Source organism: Mytilus galloprovincialis, chromosome 13 (assembly GCF_965363235.1).
Source record: "Mytilus galloprovincialis chromosome 13, xbMytGall1.hap1.1, whole genome shotgun sequence".
Lineage (NCBI taxonomy): Eukaryota > Metazoa > Mollusca > Bivalvia > Mytilida > Mytilidae > Mytilus > Mytilus galloprovincialis.
In genome coordinates, this window is record NC_134850.1 from 12,601,058 (window position 1) to 12,623,176 (window position 22,119).

Here is a 22,119-nt window from a genome sequence, read left to right on the forward strand (position 1 = left end):
ACAATGCTTAAAACTATAACATGCAGACATACGCAATGCTAAAAACTATAACATGCAGACATACACAATGCTTAAAACTATAACATGCAGACATACGCAATGCTAAAAACTATAACATGCAGACATACACAATGCTTAAAACTATAACATGCAGACATACACAATGCTTAAAACTATAACATGCAGACATACACAATGCTTAAAACTATAACATGCAGACATACACAATGCTTAAAACTATAACATGCAGACATACACAATGCTTAAAACTATAACATGCAGACATACACAATGCTTAAAACTATAACATGCAGACATACACAATGCTAAAAACTATAACATGCAGACATACACAATGCTTAAAACTATAACATGCAGACATACACAATGCTTAAAACTATAACATGCAGACATACACAATGCTTAAAACTATAACATGCAGACATACGCAATGCTAAAAACTATAACATGCAGACATACACAATGCTTAAAACTATAACATGCAGACATACACAATGCTTAAAACTATAACATGCAGACATACACAATGCTTAAAACTATAACATGCAGACATACACAATGCTTAAAACTATAACATGCAGACATACGCAATGCTAAAAACTATAACATGCAGACATACACAATGCTAAAAATTAAAACTATAACATGCAGACATACACAATGCTTAAAACTATAACATGCAGACATACACAATGCTAAAAATTAAAACTATAACATGCAGACATACACAATGCTTAAAACTATAACATGCAGACATACACAATGCTTAAAACTATAACATGCAGACATACACATTGCTAAAAACTATAACATGCAGACATACACAATGCTTAAAACTATAACATGCAGACATACGCAATGCTTAAAACTATAACATGCAGACATACACAATGCTTAAAACTATAACATGCAGACATACACAATGCTTAAAACTATAACATGCAGACATACGCATTGCTTAAAACTATAACATGCAGACATACGCAATGCTAAAAACTATAACATGCAGACATACGCAATGCTAAAAACTATAACATGCAGACATACACAATGCTTAAAACTATAACATGCAGACATACACAATGCTTAAAACTATAACATGCAGACATACACAATGCTTAAAACTATAACATGCAGACATACACAATGCTAAAAATTAAAACTATAACATGCAGACATACACAATGCTTAAAACTATAACATGCAGACATACGCAATGCTAAAAACTTTAACGTGCAGACATACACAATGCTTAAAACTATAACGTGAAGACATACACAATGCTTAAAACTATAACATGCAGACATACACATTGCTTAAAACTATAACATGCAGACATACACAATGCTTAAAACTATAACATGCAGACATACACAATGCTAAAAATTAAAACTATAACATGCAGACATACACAATGCTTAAAACTTTAACATGCAGACATACACAATGCTTAAAACTATAACATGCAGACACGCAATGCTTAAAACTATAACATGCAGACATACGCAATGCTTAAAACTATAACATGCAGACATACGCAATGCTTAAAACTATAACATGCAGACATACACAATGCTAAAAACTATAACATGCAGACATACGCAATGCTTAAAACTATAACATGCAGACATACACAATGCTTAAAACTATAACGTGAAGACATACACAATGCTTAAAACTATAACATGCAGACATACGCAATGCTAAAAACTATAACATGCAGACATACGCAATGCTAAAAACTATAACATGCAGACATACACAATGCTTAAAACTATAACATGCAGACATACGCAATGCTTAAAACTATAACATGCAGACATACACAATGCTAAAAACTATAACATGCAGACATACGCAATGCTTAAAACTATAACATGCAGACATACACAATGCTAAAAACTATAACATGCAGACATACACAATGCTTAAAACTATAACATGCAGACATACACAATGCTAAAAACTATAACATGCAGACATACACAATGCTTAAAACTATAACATGCAGACATACACAATGCTTAAAACTATAACATGCAGACATACACAATGCTTAAAACTATAACATGCAGACATACGCAATGCTTAAAACTATAACATGCAGACATACGCAATGCTTAAAACTATAACATGCAGACATACACAATGCTAAAAACTATAACATGCAGACATACACAATGCTTAAAACTATAACATGCAGACATACACAATGCTTAAAACTATAACATGCAGACATACACAATGCTTAAAACTATAACATGCAGACATACACAATGCTTAAAACTATAACATGCAGACATACACAATGCTTAAAACTATAACATGCAGACATACACAATGCTTAAAACTATAACATGCAGACAGAGTTTGAATTAGGGCAGTGATTCATTTACTGTTTTAGAAATAGGTCCCTTTTAACTCAAAAATTACAAAGATTGAGCATGGCATTCTTGTCTGACAAATTCTTAAATTTCTAGCTTCATCTGAAGGGCCTTTATAGTATGTTTTAATAGCCATGTCTTATTATTTATACACTTGTTTATATTTATAGTGATGCCATGTTAATCGCTGTTATGGATCTGGTTACCAGTATAATAGCTGGTTTTGTCATCTTTACAACATTTGGAGCATTAGCTAAGAAAACAGGACTTGAAGTCTCAGAAGTTGCCAGGGGAGGTTAGCAGATATTTTCTTCTTTTTTAATCTCTTTTATGGAGAGAACTTTGACACCATTACTTTTCAAAACATTGTAGAGCTTATGGAATTGTTTTGGTTAAAGAAATGGTTTGCCTTAAATTACTTTATTTTTGTCGCAGAAAGCTCGACATAGGGATAGTGTGTGATAACATTTTGTGAGGGAATTTGATGTTTGCTATACCACTGTTCATTTCAGCGCACTTTATGACGATACCACTTTATCAATATGAATGAAAATTTTTGCAGTGTTTTAAGAAATAATTTTACTTTAAAATCATGTACCAATTGTGACCTATCAAATATTTAATAAAGACGAATTTTCTGTATAAAGTCAATAATTGTGTGAACTTTTGAAGCACAAACTTTTATAGCTTTAAATACGCCAATGAAAGGTCCGAAAACTATACCAATACAGAACGATATATTTTTGAAATTGTAGCAAAACTTTTGGTCGACAAATTTTAATTCGTTATTGCATAAATATCAACTTGAAATATCTGTCATTTTCTCGCTACCCAGTTTACCCCTATTACTTATTATAATGTGGACTGGACATTGTTATTGAATCTTATGCAATTTGATTGGATTAAGTTCTTTTTGATTACCTTCAAACTGTTCATGCTTTTCGTACGAGTATATTGATTAAATCATACCGTACGTGAATGTGAACAGTAAATTAAATGACCTGCATACTGGACACTGGACCAGTCCATATTACGTTTTATCAATGAAACTTAAGGTATGAAAGGTAACAATTGCCACTTTTTATATTTTCACATAATTTTCCGAAATCACATTATATAAAATATTTTTGAAAGCCTATTGCGAAGAAAAATGAGAAAGTTTACTGTTTGTACGTTCTATTCAATTAAAAACACCATTTTTTCGAAGATAAATTCTGAAAAACATTTTACGCACGGCTACACCAGGTAAAATTGTTGTTTATCCTAACAAAAAAATACATTTTTCAGTTTCATTCGAATATTATAATAATTATAAATCCCAAATTTATGTAGTCATTAGATAAAGTCCTTATATGTACGATCTGCCTATTTTTGGACATCAAAAGACAATACAATCGTTTTAAGGTCAATTTTGTCTACCTCACACAATCTTGTTAGGCACTATAGCTAACTTCTTAAAAGCTTTATATTTGAAAAGGTGGAAGACCTGGATGCTTCATACTTTGTATATGGATGCCTCATGTTATGAAGTTTCCGTCAGTCAAATGTCCAATGTCCTTGACCTCATTTTCATGGTTCAGTGACTACTTGAAAAAAAACTTAAGATTTTTTGTAATGTTAAATTCTCTCTTATTATAAGTAATAGGATAACTATATTTAGTATGTGGGTACCTTGCAAGGTCCTCATGCCCATCAGACAGTTTTCTCTTGACCTCAACCTCATTTCATGGATCAGTGAACAAGGTTAAGTTTTGGTGGTCAAGTCCATATCTCAGATAATATTAGCAATAGGTCTACTATATTTGGTGTATGGAAGGACTGTAAGGTGTATATGTCCAACTGGCAGGTGTCATCTGACCTTGACCTCATTTTCATGGTTCAGTGGTTAAGTTTTAGTGTTTTGGTCTGTTTTTCTTATACTGGATGCAGAGGTCTTCTATATTTGGTGTATAGAATGATTGTAAGGTGTACATGTCTAGCTAGCAGTTGTCATCTGACCTTGACCTCATTTTCATGGTTCAGTGGTCAAAGTTAAGTTTTTTGAGTTGTTTTTTTTTCTAATACTATAGGCAATAAGTCAACTTTATTTTGTGTATGGACATATTTTATGATCTATATGTCAGTCGCGCAAGTTTTATTTGACCTTCACCTCATTTTCATGGTTCAGTGGTTATTGTTAAGTTTTTGTGTTTTGGTCTGTTAAACTTAAACTAAGCAATAGCTATTGGTCCACTTTATTTGTTGTATGGAAGCATTGTTAGCTGTAAATGCCTGCCTGGCATGGTTCATCTGAACTTGACCTCATTTTGATGGTTCAAAAGTCAATGTTTAGTTTTCTTGGTTAAGTTTATGCGACAGTTGTAATAAAGCTTGATATTTAGGACTATCAACATAATATCAATGATTAGTAAAGAAGGGAAGACATTTCAGCATGTGCACTCTTGTTTCTTGTAGTATGCTTTGTCTTTATTTGTAATAAAAGCTATTTTAAAATTTAAAGTGATATTTAACTTAAGATTATAATTAAAGATGATTAAAGTCTATTGACAATAATTTGATAACACCGAGACTTTTACAACAACAACAAATAATTTATTAGAGTCTCACCTCTTTAAAACATTTGATATAAAACACAATTCAAAAATTATTCTTTGTTCAAAATCTTTAAACAAACAAAAATCCTCTAATACAAAATGCAATACATTAATTCTATTTTTCTATTACAGGTTATGGATTAGCCTTTGTAGCCTACCCTGAGGCATTGTCTAACCTACCACTACCTCAGTTGTGGTCTGTTTTGTTTTTCTTTATGTTGTTTACTCTTGGACTTGACAGTGAGATAAGATAGTTTTTTTTACAGAAATAGGATTGTCTCCCTTATAAACAAATTTTGTAGTGATTAGTAGTATTATATACTACAGGAGATTTTTGCTGATAAATTTTGTAATGGACCAGGACCTTTTTCTAATTTTTTGACTGGAAATAACTTGTCTATTATACTATTATATTGTTTTATGATGATGAATGTATCTTGTACTCTAAAAAGAATATTTTCCACCTGGTGCACTGCTGAAAATTAAATAATAATTTGAATATTATTTTTTTTAAAGTGTGGAATGATTTTAATACTTAGGAGATAACTGTATTGTATTTTAAGCTCGGAGGGCATCAATTGGGGATTTGATGGTCGCAAATTAAGTTTACTGGCGATGCTTTAGCGGAGACAGTAAACGGGTATTTGCAACCATCAAATCCCCCAATTGATGCCGTCAGAGCTTAAAATACAATATTGTTATCTCCATTCTAATGAAACAGACAGAAAACAACGTTAAAACATGTATTTAAAATCTGTCATATGCCGTCTGCGCTTGCATACCATGGCATCAATTGTCAATTCTAATGCAACAAATTTGTAACGTTCATTTCGATTGGATAACGTCACATATTAACATGGCATCAATTGACAATTGATGCTAAGGGACGTACGCACAAGCGCAGACGGCATATGGCAAACTTTAAATACATGTTTTAACGTTGTTTTCAGTCAGTTTTATTAGAATTGAGATAACAATATTGTATTTTAAGCTCCGACAGCATCAATTGGGGATTTGATGGTCGCAAATACCTGTTTACTGTCTCCGCTAACGCATCGCCAGTAAACTTAATTTGCGACCATCAAATCCCCAATTGATGCCGTACAATACAGTTATCTCCTAATTGAAGACCTGTTGGTGACCTTCTGCTGTTGTCTGCTCTATGGTCTGGTTGTTGTCTCTTTGACACAATATGGATTCATCATTTTTTTATGAATTGAATAATTAGTTTGTTGCAAACTATTACTATGCAAATCTATAGGAAACTTGTATTTTGTTGAACACTGATACCCCAATGAATGAATACCAATCATTCAAGATTATATTGTAGAAATTTATTCATAGATTAGTATGAAACAGAACCAACAGTTTGCTTTATTGGAGACCGTTTTGACATGTATACAGGACGAGTTCCCTAAACTTAGAAAATATAAGAGTCACATGTGTATTGGTCTGGGAGTGATATGTTTCTTTATGGCTTTTACCATGTGTTACACCAGTAAGTATAAAAGTCACATGTGTATTGGTCTGGGAGTGATATGTTTCTTTATGGCTTTACCATGTGTAACACCAGTAAGTATAAAAGTCACATGTGTATTGGTCTGGGAGTATATGTTTCTTTATGGCTTTACCATGTGTTACACCAGTAAGTATAAAAGTCACATGTGTATTGGTCTGGGAGTGATATGTTTCTTTATGGCTTTACCATGTGTAACACCAGTAAGTATAAAAGTCACATGTGTTTTGGGTTTAGTGTGTCATGATCGGTTTGATCTTGTCTTTGACATTAATGACAATGTTACACCAGTAGCTACAAAAGTCACATGTGTATTTATTTCTTTTTGAACATTTTCTGCTATTTAACAAAATGTCTTTATTTCATCGAGAAGCATATTATACATGTATATATTTTGATAAAAATTTTATAAAAAATAAAAAAAAGAGTTGCAATAGAAGGGAAATAACTCTGGTATTTTTATGGCCCCGCAACGAAGTTGTCGGTGCCATATAGTTTTACCCTTGTCCATAATTCCGTCATTCTGTCATTTCGCAACAAATCATTATACGGTGTTTTTTCTAAACACCTTTAAATATTGGGCTGATTTTTGGTATGTGAGTTAACCAGATGAGTTACAGATCAAAAGTTTAAGTTTCCTTCCGCTTGCTAATTTTTGTCAAAATTATGGGCTTTGGACTTTGATAAATTGTTGGAAATCAGTTATACAGACTTTTTTTCTAAACGCTTTCAGATATTGGGATGATTTTTGGCATGCGAGTTAACCAAGATGAGTTACAGATCAAGTTTAAGTTTCGTTCCGCTCTGCTAATTTTTGTCAAAATTATGGGCTTTGGACTTTGATAAATTGTTGAAAATCAGTTATACAGACTTTTTTTCTAAACGCTTTCAGATATTGGGATGATTTTTGGCATGCGAGTTAACCAAGATGAGTTACAGATCAAGTTTAAGTTTTGTTCTGCTCGGCTAATTTTTGTCAAAATTATGGGCTTTGGACTTTGATAAATTGAAAATCAGTTATACAGCGTTTTTTTCTAAATGCGTTCAGATATTGGGATGATTTTTGGCATGCAAGTTAACCAAGATGAGTTACAGATCAAGTTTAAGTTTTGTTCTGCTCGGCTAATTTTTGCGGAAATTACGAGCTATGGAATTGATAAATTGTTGAAAATCAGTAATACAGACTTTTTTCTAAACGCTTTCTGATATTGTGATGATTTATGGTTTGTGATTTACTCATGATGAGTTACAGATCAAAGTTAAGTTTTGTTCAGTGTTCATCCTCAAACCTTTATATAAGTTATCTATTATCATTAAAAACAACTTACATTTAAATATTAAGAATGAACAGGAATGAATTACCAGTTGCATGCAAACATTTTACTCAGTGTTGTTAGTACATGGTGTTATATTTATTTTACAGACAGGAGATTACATAGTAGGATTAATGGACAGTTATGGTGCTGATTTCTCTGTATTGTGTGTAGCCACATGTGAATGTGTATCCGTACTATGGGTTTATGGTAAGTCAGTCTTATTTTCTTTGAACAAGGAAATTAAAAGGGTTTTAAATGAAGATGAACATCATGTTTCTTTATGAACATATGAATGAAACATAAACTTTAAATCAACAAAATGTTCATGGCCAAATGAATTTAAGATGATTTTTTAGTGGAAGAAGACGTCAAGTCTTCTGAAGACTTAAGGGGCCGACCATTTGCATTGAGTCTCCGTATGCCGCATTCATTTCGTGTATTACAATTTCAAAACAACTTAGATTCCTGACACCGATTTTTACACATGATTAGGCATCTGAATCATTTAATTTGTAAATTATGATTGTAAAACAATCACTATCGTAAATATGACCCTTTTATTTATGTAAATTATTAGATTTCATCTCATCCACATGAACGTTATTTGTTTACTTGTAACTGGATGATTTAACTGTAGATATTTGTATTACGCATGCGTGAATTTGGTATCGGGACAACTCGCCCTGTTTAGAAGTTCGCCCTTGAAGTTACGAATTTGCAATCCTGCATACAAGAAGATTTTGTTTTTATATAAATAAAAGGATATATAAAGTGTTGTCTTTATTCATGGTTTTCCTTTGTCATGTGAATTAGATGCCCTTCGTAACATACATGTGAACCTTCCGTTAGGGAGAAAAAAACTCCCGTGTATGAAATTTTTCAGACGCCATATTTGATCATTTCTTACTACTGTACGGGTGTAATTGACACCTGTGTTAAATTTTACCTGAACATCAAAGAAGATGTTTAATTATATGGCTTCACTTGACAGCTTGGGTGTCAAACATACTGGTAATCAACGATGTTTACCTCCGGCTAACTGCCGTTGTGTTATCAAAACGATGTGTATTGGGAATATTGAAATACTTTTTTGTTACTTCCCTTTGTTTTATCCTGTTTTCAGTTATTTTGCTTTTAAAAATGTAAATTGTAAAAAGACTATAAATGATTAATATTTTAATCAAATAATCATAAAAGGATGTTGATTAAATGAATTTAAATGATTTTGGACAAATAAAAAAATTAAAATTTATAAATTATTTTAGCAATCTAGACCTCCTTTCAAGGATTAAATTGAAGTTTATATCATAAATTTGTTGACATCTGAATAGAAGTTAACATACAAAATGTGCAACTAGACTAATAAAAGGTTAATAAAGATAAAAAAAAGACTAATAAAAGGTCTAGTAGTTAGATTAATTCCTAGTAAAATCTTGAAATTTAAATTTGTAAATGTTAGTACATATTAGATTTTATTGTGTAAGCTAAGAAATAGCAAGACATTTTACACTGTTTTTAAGTCTTTTTTAATAAGCTTTCTACAAATATGACTTTCATAATGCTTAAAATCTATGCAGTACTAGTGTTAGTGTATGCTATTTTTTTAATTAATTTACGATGTTGCAAATATACATGTGGAGCTTATTTCTTTCTTATTTGTCTATACATTTACAAATGATAAGGAGATGGAGACATGAACAAAAATATATACAGATAAGATATATAAATATAATGATTCATTTGCAAGCAGTGAACAATCATTTGTCAAAAACAAAACAAAACAAAACAAGAAACAGATTCTTCTTATTATTTTATAGAGAGGCAATAAGGGAACTATAAACATTACAATTTGATGGAAATTTGAAGAAAAAACACAATTTCTACATCATTTGGTTACATTTACGACAAAATTTATGTCAATAAAAAAACATGATGTTTTGACCATTCAGTACTTAATAGATGCATAGTTCTTGGGGAAAAGTTTCATCAAATAATATGAATATAAATGACTTTTTTTGTGCTCATTTTTTACAGTGGGTTGTGATGATCTTCCAGTTAGGTTACCCTCATTTGGAGTGTTGTTCCCAACCTGTTAAATGTCCATCTGCATAATTCAAAATTGGAAATTTCAACAAGCATCTAATATTCTTAATTTGGAAAATAAACCCTTGTCTGCTAGCTTCATGTATATTTTTTCTACCGATTTAATATATAACTAGAATCATGCAACCAAACAGAAAAGGCATGTAAGTTCATCATACAAATATGACACTTTTTCTAGACAATCCAGATCTTGCAAAATACGTCGCTAAAAATTGTAACCTTTAAAATTGTTGTTGTGCAGTAAAAACCCAAAAGTTGGCAGGTATGTAACAAGTCTTGCTATTTTAATGCTCCATTTATGGGCATTATGTTTTCTAGTCTGTCCGTCCGTCCTGCTTCTGGTTATAAAGTTTATGGTCGAGGTAGTTTTTGATGAAGTTGAAATCCAATCAACTTGAAACTTAGTACACATGTGTTTCTCTTGATATGATCTTCTTAATTACTGCCAAATTAAAGATTTTACCTAATTTTCATAGTCAACTGACCATAGAAAATGATTGTACGGATGGGAAATCCATGTACTTATGACCTTTTCTTGTTTGAAGAAAAAAAAATACATTTTAAAGATAATGGAACAAAGCAGCCTGGGTAAGTGGGGCTGCTTTTATGGTAATTCAAGTTTCCTTTTATTCACCTTCTTCCACTTCAGAGCTATCAGCTCTTTGATTTTTTATTAATTTTCATGATTTATCATAAAACAAGCAGCTAAACATAAAGATGAAGAAATAAGATTTGGTAAGAGTGCCAATGAGACAACTCTCCATCCAAGTCACAATTTATAAACCATTATAGGTCAAGAAATAAGATTTGGTAAGAGTGCCAATGAGACAACTCTACATCCATGTCACAATTTGTAAACCATTATAGGCCAAGAAATAAGATTTGGTAAGAGTGCCAATGAGACAACTCTCCATCCAAGTCACAATTTATAAACCATTATAGGCCAAGAAATAAGATTTGGTAAGAGTGCCAATAAGACAACTCTACATCCATGTCACAATTTATAAACCATTATAGGTCAAGAAATAAGATTTGGTAAGAGTGCCAATGAGACAACTTTCCATCCAAGTCACAATTTATAAACCATTATAGGTCAAGAAATAACATTTGGTAAGAGTGCCAATGAGACAACTCTACATCCAAGTCACAATTTATAAACCATTATAGGTCAAGAAATAAGATTTGGTAAGAGTGCCAATGAGACAACTCTACATCCAAGTCACAATTTATAAACCATTATAGGTCAAGAAATAAGATTTGGTAAGAGTGCCAATGAGACAACTTTCCATCCATGTCACAATTTATAAACCATTATAGGTCAAGAAATAAGATTTGGTAAGAGTGCCAATGAGACAATTCTACATCCAAGTCACAATTTATAAACCATTATAGGCCAAGAAATAAGATTTGGTAAGAGTGCCAATGAGACAACTCTACATCCAAGTCACAATGTATAAACCATTATAGGTCAAGAAATAAGATTTGGTAAGAGTGCCAATGAGACAACTCTACATCCAAGTCACAATGTATAAACCATTATAGGTCAAGAAATAAGATTTGGTAAGAGTGCCAATGAGACAACTCTACATCCATGTCACAATTTGTAAACTGTGCCAATGAGACAACTCTACATCCATGTCACAATTTGTAAACCGTGCCAGTGAGACAACTCTACATCCATGTCACAATTTGTAAACCATTTTAGACCAAAGTACAGCCTTCAGCACAGAGTCTTGGCTCACACCAAACAGCAAGCTATAAATGAGCAGTGTAAAACCATTCAGACATGATTGTCTAGTTGAAGTAGGAATGCCCAGTCCATGGCACAATTTAGAGAATGCCATGCTGTTACACAACACACTTGATGTGTACAAAGCTATCCTGTTCTGTCTCGAAAATTCTTCCCTTCCGTATATTATTTGTTGTAAAAATTTCAGTTTGAGTTATCTGCCCTTTATTCTTATCAACCAACTTTTTCATCTGATACTTTAAATTTATTATTATTCATACCAATAAAAATTGTTCTGTTTACTTTTTTCACAGGAGTGACAAGATTTATAAAAGATATTGAATTTATGTTGGGTAAAACCCCAGCACCAACTACATATTGGTTGTTTTGTTGGGTGTTAGCTTCACCACTTCTTATAGGGGTAAGTAATATACTGTTCAGAAATTATTGCGAGGACTGGGCGCAATTGCAATAATTACATGCATTATGACACCTGATGCATATTTATTTATGCAGATTAGCTTAATTGCAATAATAAATCTCAAATTTTTATCCACTTTTAAAAAATCGCAAAAATAAATGCATGGAAAAATTTATGAATATACAGAATTTCAGGTTTAATCATCTTAACTCTATGTTTAAAACTTTTAGATATTTATAAAATAATCTGTATATCAGGAAATATAAAAAAGATGTGGTATGATTGCCAATGAGACAACTCACCACAAGAGACCAACATGATACAGAAATAAACAACTATAAGTCACTGTACGGTCTTCAACAATGAGCAAAGCCCAAACTGCATAGTCAGCTATAAAAGGCTCTGAAATAACAATGTAAAACAATTCAAAAATGTTTTTATGAGTATTTGATATCTTGTCAAATATACTCTTCTTAACATTTTTATACTTCCTATTTAATTGTATTGTGCATAGCTATAGGTACTGCTAAAAAGGAACACAGCAGAGATCAAAATGCTCAATTGTCTAAGGGCCTATATAGCTATATTGTGAAAAAAACAGCACAAAATTCCACAACATGCCATGTTCAGTACAAAATCCCACTTCTCTGGAAAAAAAGAAAGGTTCAAGCAAAATAAAAAAAAAACATTTAGTAAACTATTACTAAATTAAACACCATGCATCTAGTAATAAAAGAAAAGAGGAGGTCTTATATAATGTAAAATAATATTTTAAGACTATTCTATATTTCATTTATTACTTGTCACTGCTCACATTGAATAAATTTTACAGATTTTTGACAATTCATGTTGTTGGGAAAAGCTACATGGTCTGTTTGTATACTATGAGATTGACTTTGTACCTAAATTAAAGTAATATTTTAACCATTGCTTATGTATCATGTTGACTTTACATTACAGGGTCTGTTTGCATACCGTCTAATTGAGTATGTACCACCTAAAGTAAAAGATGGAGTATTTTTCCCAGATTTCGCCCAGATTATTGGATGGTGTGTGACTGCCGTAGTGTTATGTCCTATACCTTTGTACTTTGTTTATAAATTCATCATCACTCCTGGGAAAGTCACTGAAGTGAGTATACACTGAAATATTCAATTCTATTTAATTATTGCAATGTTGCTTTAAAAATAGCACAATGTTGGATTTAAAAATAAAAAAAATGATTCAACAAAATATTGGATACATGTGTAAGATTACAATTGAATTTATCAGGTGACTAAGTTGTACTTTGAAACAGGACAGAGACAGATCTAAAAGTCTTCTTTGTGAGAGTTACTTACCGTGAAATGCAATATTGTTTTCAAAGAATTTTTGGTTTTACTGTCCATACAAAACCAATGAAAATTAGTACTCCATCATCATCAATGAGTCCATGAATAATAATTGGTTCACAGTAATCTACTTTTTTTTTCTCATCACTTTGCATCCATCGTCGTCCGTCGTCTTTAACTTTTACAAAAATCTTCTCCTCTGAAACTACTGGGCCAAATTAAATCAAACTTGGCCACAATCGATTGTGTCCATCTAGTTTGAAAAATGTGGGTAAAATGTAGATTTTGGTTTATATCTCTGAAACCAAAGCATTTAGAGCAAATCTGACATGGGGTTAAATTGTTTATCAGGTCAAGATCTATCTGCCCTCCAATTTTCAGACAAATCAGACAACCTGTTTCTAGTTTGAAAAATGTATCCGATGACCCCGCCCTTGAACCAAGATTTCCGACATGGCTAAAAATAGTGCATAGGGTAAAATGCAGCTTTTGGTTCATATCTCTAAAACCAAAGCATTCAGAGCAAATCTGCTGTGGATAAAATTGTTCATTAGTTCAAGATCTACTGCCCTGAAATTTTCAGACCAATCGAACAACTTTTCTGCCCCTGAATTGGTAATTTCAATAAAATTTTTCAGCTTTTGGTTATTATCTTGAATATTATTATAGATAGAGATAAACTGTCAACAGCTCTAATGTACAGCAAAGCAAGACCTAAAAATAAGTCAACATGACCAAAATGGTCCGTTGACCCCTTAGGGAGTTATTGCCCTTTATAGTAAATTTTTAGCAATTTTTGTAAGTTTTGTAAATTGTGTAAATTTTTACAAATTATTTTCAACTGTCACTTCTGGATCAAATTAATTATAGATAGAGATAACTGTAAGCAGCAAGAATGTCCAGTAGAGTAAGATCTACAAACACATCACCATCACCAAAACACAATTTTGTCATGTGTCCTTTGTTTAATATGCACAAAGATCAAGGTGAGCGACACAGGCTCTTTAGAGCCTCTAGTTTGATAACCACTGTAGATAACATTGCACCAAATGTCAACTTAACCACATATTATTGCACCAAAAGTCAACTTAACCACATATTATTGCACCAAAAGTCAACTTAACCACATATTATTGCACCAAACATCAACTTAACCACATATTATTAGCTCACCTGGCCCGAAGGGCCAAGTGAGCTTTTCTCATCACTTGGCGTCCGGCGTCCGTCGTCCGTCGTCCGTCGTCCGTCGTCCGTCGTCGTCGTCGTCGTTAACTTTTACAAAAATCTTCTCCTCTGAAACTACTGGGCCAAATCAAACCAAACTTGGCCACAATCATCATTGGGGTATCTAGTTTAAAAAATGTGTGGCGTGACCCGGTCAACCAACCAAGATGGCCGCCACGGCTAAAAATAGAACATAGGGGTAAAATGCAGTTTTTGGCTTATAACTCAAAAACCAAAGCATTTAGAGCAAATCTGACATGGGGTAAAAATGTTTATCAGGTCAAGATCTATCTGCCCTGAAATTTTCAGATGAATCGGTCAATCGGTTGTTGGGTTGCTGCCCCTGAATTGGTAATTTTGAGGAAATTTTGCTGTTTTTGGTTATTATCTTGAATATTATTATAGATAGAGATAAACTGTAAACAGCAATAATGTTCAGCAAAGTAAGATCTACAAATAAGTCAACATGACCAAAATGGTCAGTTGACCCCTTTAGGAGTTATTGCCCTTTATAGTCAATTTTTAACCATTTTTCGTAAATTAAAGTTATCTTTTACAAAAATCTTCTCCTCTGAAACTACTGGGCCAAATTAATTCAAACTTGGCCACAATCATCTTTGGGGTATCTAGTTTAAAAAATGTGTGGCGTGACCTGGTCAACCAACCAAGATGGCCGCCACCGCTAAAAATAGAACATAGGGGTAAAATGCAGTTTTTGGCTTATAACTCAAAAACCAAAGCATTTTGAGGAAATCTGACATGGGATAAAAATGTTTATCAGGTCAAGATCTATCTTCCCTGAAATTTTCAGATGAATCGGTCAATGGGTTGTTGGGTTGCTGCCCCTGAATTGGTAATTTTGAGGAAATTTTGCTGTTTTTGGTTATTATCTTGAATATTATTATAGATAGAGATAAACTGTAAACAGCAATAATGTTCAGCAAAGTAAGATCTACAAATAAGTCAACATGACCAAAATGGTCAGTTGACCCGTTTAGGAGTTATTGCCCTTTATAGTCAATTTTTAACCATTTTTCGTAAATTAAAGTAATCTTTTACAAAAAGCTTCTCCTCTGAAACTACTGGGCCAAATTAATTCAAACTTGGCCACAATCATCTTTGGGGTCTCTTGTTTAAAAAATGTGTGGCGTGACCTGGTCAACCAACCAAGATGGCCGCCACCGCTAAAAATAGAACATAGGGGTAAAATGCAGTTTTTGGCTTATAACTCAAAAATCAAAGCATTTTGAGGAAATCTGACATGGGGATATAAATGTTTATCAGGTCAAGATCTATCTGCCCTGAAATTTTCAGATGAATCGGTCAATCGGTTGTTGGGTTGCTGCCCCTGAATTGGTAATTTTGAGGAAATTTTGCTGTTTTTTGTTATTATCTTGAATATTATTATAGATAGAGATAAATTGTAAACAGCAATAATGTTCAGCAAAGTAAGATCTACAAATAAGTCAACATGACCAAAATGGTCAGTTGACCCCTTTAGGAGTTATTGCCCTTTATAGTCAATTTTTAACCATTTTTCATAAATCTAAGTAATCTTTTACAAAATCTCCACTGAAACAACTAGGCCACAATCATCTTTGGGGTATCTAGTTTGAAAAATGTGTCCGATGACCTGGCCATTCAACCAAGATGGCCGCCACGGCTAAAAATAGAACATAGGGGTAAAATGCAGTTTCTGGCTTATAACTATGAAACCAAAGCATCTAGAGCAAATCTGACAAGAAGTTAAATTGTTAATCAAGTCAATATCTATCTGCCCTGAATTTTTCAGATGAATTGGACAACTGGTTGTTGGGTTGCTGCCCTCCAATTGGTAATTTTTAAAGAAATTTTGCTGTTTTTGGTTATCTTGAATACTATTATAGATAGCGATAAACTGTAAACAGCAATAATGTTCAGCAAAGTAAGATTTACAAATAAGTCAACATGACCTAAATGGTCAATTGACCCCTTAAGGAGTTATTGCCCTTTATAGTCAATTTTTATCAATTTTCATTAATTTGGTAAATTTATGTAAATTTTTACCAAATATAGTTCTCTGTTACTAATGGGCAAAGTTCATTATAGATATAATTGTAAGAAGCAAAATCATTCAGTAAAGTAAGAACTTCAAACACATCACAATCACCAAAATACAATTTTGTCATGAATCCATTTGTGTCCTTTGTTTAATATGCACATAGACCAAGGTGAGCGACACAGGCTCTTTAGAGCCTCTAGTTTATATTTACAGAGACTAAGAATAGTAACAACACTAGCAGCTGACTGGGGACCTAATACCAAGGAAAAATTATACAATGCTGACACACAATTTACAGACATTGGAAAAGCAGCTTACGCTTATGACAATCCAGCTTCACAATTATAAACTACATGTATAGCAATATTAGAATCATAAAGATATAAGTTTTTCTTTGAAGTATATTTCAAAATGAATTTCACACATAGTTTCAGGGTACTTGTATAACAAAGAAATGCAGAGTTATTTTTAACTTTTACTCATTTTAGTTAAGAATTTTGTGAATATGACAGAAACCTGTCACAAATATATTGTAAAATGGTTTTCTCCGTGACTTTTTTTCAGTATTTTAATCAATTCCAACATAATTTTAGTGCTTAATTTTGAATTGTACATAGTTTTACATTTTTTCATTATAAGATTTATAAAATGTTTTTAAAGTGAATTTATGGATTCAGTTTGAAAAATTACATTTCTTTGATTCTATATGACATTATTTTTTAAACTTTTGGTTTAAGACTGCTTTTTTTAAAAAGATGAATATTAAAGATAGAATTGTTATATACTAAATACAAAAATCTGCCTTCTGAAAGTAGAATGAAGTTTATAAAGTAAAATAATGATTTTGCTAATATTTCAAATGTTGCATACAATAGATACCTCATTTGTGTTATTTATTTTTAGGAACCATTTCATTGAAATGTTATTCAATTTTTGTCTACTCTTGGTTGAACTGTTTTCAATGCAGGCTTACTTTAAATCTCAAACTTTAGTTACACAAATGATTATTAATTCAAATTTACCTTAATTGAAAAAATTTTGACATACAAAAATATTTAATTTTGCAAGCAACAAAACAGTATTTTTCTTCTTTTTTAGTTTGAATCATCAAAATGATTTTTTTACAAAATCAATGAAATTTACTTTAGAAACAAGTGTGTACTTTTAAAATAATCATGTCTGCATTAGTTTGATATAAAGATGTTCACACTTTCATGACATTCCTTTAAATTATGACCTTTTTATATGTATATAATTTCCTTTCTACAATTTTATAGTTGTTAAACATATCAAACAAGATTTTTTTACAAATTATATATATCTACATTTGTACATATCATGTATATCATTTCATAACGAGGAAAGATCTATGTTTTGCTGATTAATACATATTAGGTCCGAATCTGTCTAGTTTTATTATATAGATTGGGCAAAGGATTCATGTGGTAATTTTCTTGTATCCCTGTTTCCAAATATTACATTAACTATTAAAAGTAGATTGAAACTAAAATTCATTTTAGCCTATATATATTTAACTTTGTTTGGTATGACTTTACATGTTACAAAATCATTCTTTTACTGAAAAGATAACTGTCCATAGTAATTACAGTAAACAAGAAACTTAAAAAGATGTTACAAAGCACAATTTAATTGATAAAGTATTTTATTTTTTACTTGAGACAGAAATTGTTGTATTTTTTAAACAGAAATATTTTTAAGATAGTTTCCGTATTTTTATTATCATCAACATGTGATTTGTTGGTGATATTTTATTGTTATTGATATTGTTGAAATCCATGAATCGATTGTTTGTACAGTTATCTCATTCAAAATAAATAGATACAAACATTTATAAGTTTTTGTTTAAGTTTGCCAATCATACATATTCACCAGTTATCTTCATTCAATCCTATACAAACTGGACAAATTATATCCTTTATACATTTTTATGCCCTACTAAGGAGCATTATGTTTTTCGGTCTGTGTGTCTGTTGTACTGTCTGCTTGACTCTGTCCCGCTTCAGGTTTTAAGTTTTTGGTTGAAATTTTTGGTCAAGGTTGAGGCTTCAAGGTTAACTGTGCATCAAAAATGATAGTGCAAATGGGGCATCCTTGTACTATGGACACATTCTTGTTGTATCACCTGCATCTGATTTGGTAGAATGTCTGACATAAAGATGCTTTACGGTCTGAAATTTCCATGTGGCATAGTTAGTTTTACATCATTTTCAAAAAACAATACCTGTATAAAAATGCCAAAGACTTTTTAATTTTGTGATTTTTCAAATTTTTAGAACACAAGTCAACTATATTTGGTAAATAAAATCATTGCATGGTATACTGTAAATTGGACATTGCCTCACATGCTAGCCTTTGCCATCACTTTGCCAACATCTTACATTCAGGCCATCATTTGTTGTCCAGGAAATATATTTTAAAACCTAATGTCAGAATCTGCTATATGGTTTAAAAGTAAATCTTTCTGCTTCATCTATAAGTTTGAGGTTTGTTTAGACTTATCAACGAACATTGCCATTGTGGTTAAAAATAGAACATCTTGGTCAAACTTTAGCTTTAGGCAACAAAAAATAACTATATAGCAAAGATAAAAAACTAACAAGGGAACAATATTCATGTCATGAGCTGTTCCAACCCAGAAATATTTAATCTGTTGACTTGTTTTTATTTCTAGTATTGCCCCAGGAATGAACTTGAAAAAGCATTACTTTGGCATAGTTTGTGATTAGCTAACTTAAAGAAGAACTGCATATTAAAGTTCAATAATATTTTGTTTGCACCTGTATAATAACCTGCACATCTTGGTTCTATCGAGATTATTTGGCCACATCCCTCAGTCGGTCTTTTGACTGAATCTTTGCTAAGTTTGCATGTTTTAGTTTGTAATTTAAGTCATTTTACGTGGAACCACTAGTGAAAGATCAATGATGTTTGTCATATTATTCTATAAGAAAGGTCACATCTTATTTCCATAGGGATTATTTGGAACCATCTCCAGGATAATGTAAGATAAACCAACTTATGGTTTTGGTAAAACAATGACATTTTGTATAGTTGAAAAAGCATACATATCCCATTTCCATGGAGATTACTGGTATATTTGTCCATCCTCCTTATGGTGGTTCATCGAAATGTTTGCATTGATTACGTTTTAAAGTTTGTATTTGGGTATATTTAAAGGTACCACATGAACAAATGAATCTACCCCAAAAACAGGAGAAAATTTACCAATGAACCTGTTTTTGAATTATTGTCCCTGAAAAATCTATTATGACCAACACGGGTGACGCCCCTGTTTTGAAATTTGTCTTGAATATTGTTGGACTTGGGTTTAAAATGAGGAAAACAAGATGAGTCTAATCTGAAAGTTTCTGAAAAATCCATTAACCGGTTGAAGTTATTGTTCCTGAAATAACCGTTTTCCAATTTTATCTTTTTTCTTTTGTTTTTTTCTTCTGAAAACATATAATTTTGACAACCTATCTGGGAGTTGTTGCCCCTGAAATGTCAATTGTTTTTTTTTTTTTTTTTCTGTGGTTAACTAGTTAACTTAAGGAACTAGGCTGAGTGTGAACAGCAAAACATAAGTGCATGTGATATTTGTAACTGTCCAAGAGGTCTCATTACACTTTAAATACCAGGTAAGCATCTCGTTGGTACTTTTCAACAATAGCTGCTGACTAAATCTAGACTTTTTTTTAATACTTCATACTGTATTTTTGTTTAAGTACTTTTACTTCGGTTTGACTAAATCCGCACTATTTTTCTGTAACCACATGATGCCGGATCTGTCTGCTGTGCTCATCTGTCCTGGTACACTGATCATTTTCGTTTGACTCAGTTCATCTAACCTTGACTTCGATCAGTGTCATGGTTTAATCTTGTTTATGGGGACAGTTTCTCATGAACTATAATTAATTTGTCATCTATATTTGGTTTATAGAATTATTTTAAGGTGTACAAGTGTGGACACAGATCAGTGTGATAAATATCTTTGGATTTAGACAGTGTTTTCTGACAAAAAGAATTATCTGGTTATTCCCCATGTGGTTATATGTTAAGATGTTGTGCCCAGTGACCGCCAACGGCTGAACCTGTACCAAACACTGAAAATAGCAGAGTCTTTTTATTAGTATTAAGTTTTAATGTTCAATATATATAGGAAGATGTGGTATGAGTGCCAATGAGACAACTCCATCCAAGTCAAAATTTGTTAAAGTAAACCATTATAGGTCAATCAAGACTTTCATGGAGGAGACTACTTTAAATCAGTCCTGACCACTCTAGATTTTATTTAGCTGGACATTTCTTTTAATATGAAATCTACATATTGGTCAACGTACTGCGAATGCTTCCTGTATATGATATTTACATTCCTGTAAATGAATTTTGTACATGTGCAACGTTACATTGGAGGATTTCCTTTCAACATTTCAACTTTGAAATAACTTCATTTATTTAAGAATTGAATTATTCTTTTTATAACTTCATTGGGGTGTAAAAGCGTTGACCGAAGTACATTTTGTATGAAGCTCTTTTACAACCCTATGAAGTTACAAAAAGAAGTATTCAATACTTATAGAATGAAATTCAAAACAGTGTGGCTGTGGCCATTGATTGACACATTAAATTCATTCATTGACTGGAACAATTTACGTGAACGTTTGTCTGTAACGACCACTGTTCACGACGTACCTACGATAGAAATTTAAACTGTGGGTCACCAAGGTTTCTTAACGCCTTTAATTATATAATAATTCGAAAAATTAATCAGAAATAACCTTTATGTTTTGATTTATATAATTGATATAAATCAAAACATCGTGTTATTTCTGATTAATTTTTTCGAATTACTTTATTAAGGTGTTGAGAACCTTTGGTGACCCCATAGTTTAAGTGTCTTTAAAAAGTACACAGTGAGCAATGGTCGTTACATACAAACGTTCACCTAAATTGTCCCAGTCAATGGATGAATGTAATGTGTCAATCAATGGCCACAACCACACTGTTTTGAATTTCATTCTAATTACATTTTTTTAGCTATGATCATGAGAACACGATTTGTATTATTGTTTTATTTAATTCACCTGTGCACTTTATTGTGGGACCACGTGTTATCATGAATGAAAAGTTTTATTGAGCAATGCAATTGCTTACGGAATAACACGTGATGTGCAGTTACCCAATGAGAATAAAGTATCATAATGAAACATACATCTAATGTAATTATATGTGAATAAATCGACATTTTAAAAAATAATCTGTTAGCTGAGTGTGCTCCAACTCTGGATAATTTACCTAAAGAGGCAAAAGATTAGAAGGATTGCCAAATAATTCCACTAAATATAGTTCCAAAATTTGATTTTAGATAGCAGCAAAAACTCAATATAAGAAAAGGACCACATTAGAAACATTTCTGCC

At 31.9% G+C, this 22,119-nt stretch overlaps 1 pseudogene; it reads left to right on the top strand.

Moving 5' to 3' along the window:
- The window catches only part of LOC143057711 (sodium- and chloride-dependent neutral and basic amino acid transporter B(0+)-like), a 30,746-nt pseudogene extending 13,377 nt beyond the window's left edge, over window positions 1-17,369 (top strand).
- Window positions 17,370-22,119: the final 4,750 nt, after the last annotated feature.